Below are 6,630 nucleotides of genomic sequence, written 5' to 3' on the forward strand. Positions count from 1 at the left end.
GTGTGTGTGTGTGCGTGTATTTTATATATATATATATATATATATATATAGAGAGAGAGAGAGAGAGAGAGACAGAGAGAGAGAGAGAGAGAGAGAGAGAGAGAGAGCGTCTCAGTTGAAAGGAGACTCACTTGTCAATTGAGGGAAGTGTAAGCATCTGTATGTGTGTGTGTCAGGGGTGGGCATACAGTAATGGCACTGACAGTCAAGCAGCTGAATGCATGTGCTGATTCCCTGCAGGGGTTGTCGGTCAGACAGAACGCAAGCGCTTGCAGATGTGTCATGAATTGACACGAGAGTTAGTGGCTGAAACAGACAGGAAATAAGAATCTGTGCGATAGCCTGAGGGGGAATCAATGTTAAAAACAATTCCCTGGATTTCCAGTTTGATGTTGATAGATTGATGAGTTCTAGGTCAAAGCCGTCCACCAGATTGCCATCTGGAGATTGATGGATGTAAAAAGAAAGTTTTCCTTTCTTCTTATTTCCAGGTTAAAATATCCTTCTAGAGGGGTGCTTCCTGATAAGGTCTAGTAAGATAGAAGGCTTTAAAAGGGCAGTTTGTCTCGCTTCACTGGTTCTTGGTCTCCTAGTTATCACAAAGTGGTTGTGATTGCTTCGGAGTACCCGGAGAAAACCCACGCAGACACGGGGAGAACATTCAAACTCCACACAGGCGAGGACAGATTTGAACCCGGTTCCTCAGAACTGTGAGGCAGATGTGCTAACCAATCAGCACCGTGCCGCCTATTATTATTATTTTTCAAATCTATGCTATTGGTCAGTGCCCACATTGGTGTATTATTCTTACAGATTATTGACCAATCAAAAGTGTTGAAAATAAAATCTTTTTGACTATGCAATGTTAATAGCTCAACAAACTAAAACATTTTTGTTTCACTAAAAAGTGATGGTTTTGGAGATAGGAGAATTCTGCCCGATTGCAGTGACATTTATTTGTAATATTTGAAAATAAAAAGTATTTATTGAAAGGTATATATAATAATAGTGAACGTTGATAATACATATATTGAAAACATAATTTAAATATGAGTAACATAAATGTTTTATTCCAGTTTCACAAAGAAAGAACTGCATAATACAAACAATTGTAGCGGTCATAAGGATTATCGTTAAATATGGAATCAGGGTCTGTGTATACATAGTCAATTCCCACAAAGCATGGCACCAAAACGTTTCCAATATGTCTTAAGTATGGCCCTTCACCCAATGCTCAATTTGTGCACAGCTGAAAAATGAAATTGTTTTCAGATCTTCACACTTTCCAAAACAGTGAATTTATCATTGCAGGACTGGCCTGCCTTTCGTGTCCACACAATTTATTTGCACCATTAAATCCCACCTGACACTGGACATGTATTGAGGAATGAACGGTTCCAGGAATGATACCTTGGAGAGGCACCGTTGAAGAGGGAGGCCTCAACTCCACTCAGCTGCACTGAGTAATCTCTTGTGGTCCGCAGATTCACTCCCTTGTGAGAAAAGCTTTTTTTTTTTTCACCACTCACATACATTTTTCATCTTCACAGCTCCACCAGCAGCTTTCACAATAGAAGTGCAATTTTCCCTTTCCTCATGATTGTTCGTAGCTTGACAGCGCAGGTACTGTAGCTTGCACACGTGGGCAGATTTTGTGACTACACTGCAAGCTGCAAAAGTACTGACACCACAGGATTTCAACACCTGAACAAGCTTAAAATGTACACCCTGATTGATGACTCGATATTTTTAATAATTGTGGTTCATGTAGGGATACCACCTCAAACATTTCAATCTCATTCTTCATAGGCGGAAGGAGAAGACAGTTCGTATGGGTATTAAATCAGATAAGGAATAGCTATAAATGAATCAGATTCATTTTGAATGAAATTTCGCATCATCCTTGTCTAAGAGTCCTCCATAAAAATACATATATTTGAGCCTTTTTTTCCATCCCAAAAAAGAAACACTAATGGAACCCCGCGGGCTGCCACTCTGATAAGATGAGGTAAACTTGAGCTCATAATTGACTTCAACAGTTTACTGCTGCAGCCCTACAGGGCACTTTGCCCCCCCAACAAAGCAACAGCCTAGAAATAATCCACTCATGTCTCAACTACAGCCTGTGGAATGCTTTTGCTGTTAGGATACAATCAAGGTTATGATGACAATACTGTATCACCAAAATAGTGCACTGAAAATATACCGTACGTATTTCATAAGACCGCCAACAAGGTCAAACAATCCTAAACCTGTTTTTCCATGTTTTTCCAATGAGCATAAGTACTAATACATGTAGAATTTCTGAAATAAAAAAAAACATTGAATGAAAGAAAAAAATAGATTAATTCATACGCTTCCGTAGCTTTGTCAAGGCTTTGTAGTAAACTTAGCATCATGTAAAGCATAATAACTATGTGAGTCATAGTAAGGCTATATGTGTGTCTGGCATAACCCATAAGTTCATCTCGACAAAACAGTTCTTTAGCTATAGTACACGATAGCATAACAACCAGAAACCTGGTTATGTGACCGTGTGCGTCTTGAAGCTGGAACACAAGACAGCGATGTGTCGATTTCACCTTGTGAACCTTGAGCCTGGAACAACATCAATATTAAAACTTAAGAAAATTCAATGGATGGAATAATGATAATAGTAAATACTGGTAAATATATTCCTGTCACTGTTCAGAATTGGAAAAATGATTGATTTATTGCGAAGACGATTTTTGGCTGACATTGTTCATTTCAACACATGCTGTTTCAACACAGACAAGCTTGTTACTGTTCAATATTCATTCATTTGCTTTATCCCCAGTCAGCAAATGCATGCTTTGTACCTTAACAGTAAATTGCATTAGTATTGATGGATGGAATCCTGGACCAACCACATTAGGTATGCTTGCAAAGTCCAATCAGAAAATGTTGGTGACTGACACTGCCAGTATCAATATCAGAATCAGAATCATCTTTATTTGCCAAGTATGTCCAAAAAACACACAAGGAATTTGTCTCTGGTAGTTGGAGCTGCTCTAGTACAACAACAGACAGTCAATTGACAGAGAACACTTTTGAGACATAAAGAAAAATAAAAAAAAAATAAAAAAAAATAAATAAATAAATACAAAACTGATCATTAATATCTTTGTAAAGATAGCATCTTCTTCTTTCTTCATTTCCTTTTCGGCTTGTCCCTTTGGTGGTCGCCACACCGCGTCATCCTTTTCCATGTAAGCCTATCTCCTGCATCCTCTCGAACACCAACTGCATCCTCTCGAACACCAACTGCCCTCATGCCTTCCCTCACTACATCCATCAACCTTCTCTTTGGTCTTCCTCTAGCCCTCTTGCCTGGCAGCTCCATCCTCATCATCCTTCTACCAATATACTGACTCTCTCTCCTCTGCTCTCTCTAACTTTGTCTCCAAAACATCGAACCTTGGCTGTCCCTCTGATGAGCTCATTTCTAATTTTATCCAACCTGGTCACTCCGACAGTGAACCTCAAGATCTTAATTTCCGCCACCTCCAGCTCTGCTTCCTGTTGTCTCTTCAGTGCCACTGTCTCTAATCCGTACATCATGGCTGGCCTCACCACTGTCTTATAAACATTGCCCTTCATTCTAGCAGAGACTCTTCTCTGCCATAACACACCTGACACCTTCCTCCACCCGTTCCAACCTGCTTGGACCCGTTTCTTCACTTCCTGACCACACTCACCATTGTTCTGGACAGTTGACCCCAAGTATTTGAAGTCCTCCACTCTTGTTATCTCTTCTCCCTGTAGCCTCACTCTTCCCCCACCACCCCACTCATTCATGCGCATATATTCTGTTTTACTTTGGCTAATCTTCATTCCTCTTCTTTCCAGTGCATGCCTCCACCTGCTCCCTGCTTTCACTGCAGATCACAATGTCATCGGCAAATATCATAGTCCACAGGGATTCCAGTCTAACCTCATCTGTCAGCCTATCCATCACCACTGCAAACAGGAAGGGTCCCACAGTCCCACCTCCACCTTAAATTCGCCTGTCACACCTACAGCACACCTCACCACTGTTCTGCTGCCCTCGTACATGTCCTGTATTATTCTAACATACTTCTCTGCCACTCCAGACTTCCGCATGCAGTACCACAGTTCCTCTCTGGGTACTCTGTTATAGGCTTTCTCTAGATCTACAAAGACACAATGTAGCTCCTTCTGACCTTCTCTGTACTTTTCCATCAACACCCTCAAGGCAAATAATGCATCTGTGGTACTCTTTCTAGGCATGAAACCATACTGTTGTTCACAAATACTCACTTCTGTCCTGAGTCTAGCCTCCACTACTCTTTCCCATAACTTCATTGTGTGGCTCATCAACTTGATTCCTCTATAGTTCCCACAGTTCTGCACATCACCCTTGTTCTTATAAATGGGCGCCAGCACACTTTTCCTCCATTCCTTAGGCATCTTCTCACGCGCTAGAATGCTATTGAAAAAGATGGTCAAAAACTCCACAGCCACCTCTCCTAGAAGCTTCCATACCTCCACAGGAATGTCATCAGGACCAACTGCCTTTCCATTTTTTATCCTCTTTAATGCCTTTCTAACTTCCCCCTTACTAATCATTGCCAAAATGACTTCCTAAAATGCCATGTTCTCGATTCACCATTCAAGCATGACCTTGATCAACTGCAGACCAGATTATTATTCTTACAAGTGTGGGATGAATGGATCACCTTGTGGTATCTGAAAAAGAATTGATTAGATTTTTGTTGTTGTCCCCGTTGAATGCAACAACTCAGACGTGAAAGGAAATGAACAATTTGTGCTAAACCAGGAAAAAACACCTCATTGGAGATATTGGTGATGCTGAACTTGACACCCCCATCACATGTCGTCTGAGGCGTTTATCTGACATATAATTGGTAATAGGTAATTGTGCTGACTACAGGAGAGCGTGCACAGATGAAAGAAATGGAAAACAACATTGAAGCCTTCTGTGCCTTCATTGTCTGCCTTGTATATGCGGCATGTAAACCGATTGGACTAGCACGATTGTGGCGCCTCACCTGAAATAATGACTGGGATTCAATTTGCATTGTGAAGAGGCTGGGAAAATGATCAATGAGGTGCCAGTGAATGAGATGGAAGCAGCATACATAAGTGAAAAACGATGCATGTGGTAAACAACTGCAGAGAAGTAATGAGAAACTCGTTTTCAATCTTGGCGCACTGTGCGTCAGCGATGGCTTTGAAATACAGTATAACAAGATATGACGATATAATGAGGACAAATTGTCCTGTCAATTTAAGCTTGCATGAAAATTAAATGAAAGGAAATGCTGTCAAATGAGAAATGTTGCCTGCTTCTCTTAAATAATTTAGGCATAATTATGTATTTATATCATCATTTCTGGGACGTTAAGTCTTTTCCTGTGTCGGGGCTTTGTGAAAACGCTTAACGTTGATAAAATCCAAAATAATTGGGCCAATCGTTCTGATATTTTGAGAGGCTGAAGTGGGTATGAGTAGAGATGTCCACATACATTTGGGTGATGATTGATGACAGTTTTGGGATATTAAACGATGTTGGTTGTCTAGGGAAAACGCTTAATGTCCATAAAATCCAAAATATTAGGCCAACCGTTCTAGTATTTTCAGAGTTTGAAGTGAGCATAGGTAAAGTGGTCTCCATACATTTTGGTGAGAATTGAGTGCAGTTTTCTGACAGTAAGCCTTTTAAAGTTAAATGTTTTCGATGGTCCCACGCTAGAGTCCTCTTCCGCATACATGACGTCATCATGCGATACTATTGGGGCAGCTTTTAAAGGGTATGCAATAACCCACTTCGATTGGACAGGTCGGCTGTGGTGACGCCCACACCAGCGCAGGCGTCCCATTTTAAATGCGCTGGGAGTATGCCGGTCCACCAAAGAACCAAAACTGGGTCCTCGCAGAGAGGGCAGACAGATGCATATATATTATTCATAAATACGGGAACAGCAGACATCGAACCCTCTGAATCATTGTAGAAAGCAATTCATTGAAGGAATCATCATTATTAGCCCTTTTTTTGATCACCTTACTGGCGAGCACGCAGTTATGGGGGAGGAGGGGGTTCATGCATGAACGATTATGCATGGGTGGGGATGGATTCCTGAGGTCCGCAGACATATTTAAGTCGCCTGTAGATGTCGGGAGCGTACATTCAAACTGTCACCAATTGTCAAAACTAATCAAGGAGATAACACATTTACGATGTCTGTGGACAAGAAATGCTGTTGCTGAAAAGGACACTGACAACATAATAATACTTTTTTGATTAGTAACAGCCACACTCGGCATTGACCTGGCAGTATATAAGGGGGCAGGGTGAGCAGTCGCTCATTTTCACAAGACAGTAAGGGAGAATGTCTCCTTTAAACTTAACATCAAGTTGCAACTGTTTTCATGCAGATTTTATAACTGGATCATGGTAATTTCACCAATATCATATGATATTCAGGAATGTGACATCATACTAAATGTTTTTGTCATTTTGAAGGTGGGATGTTTGTGCTGCATTGGATTGTGGTTTTGTTTCAAAACCTGTAACATTCTTAAGATGGAAAAGGAAAACTTGCATAAAAACAAGCACTTTATTTG

The sequence above is a fragment of the Phycodurus eques genome, chromosome 11, assembly GCF_024500275.1.
Source record: "Phycodurus eques isolate BA_2022a chromosome 11, UOR_Pequ_1.1, whole genome shotgun sequence".
In the NCBI taxonomy this organism is placed as follows: domain Eukaryota; kingdom Metazoa; phylum Chordata; class Actinopteri; order Syngnathiformes; family Syngnathidae; genus Phycodurus; species Phycodurus eques.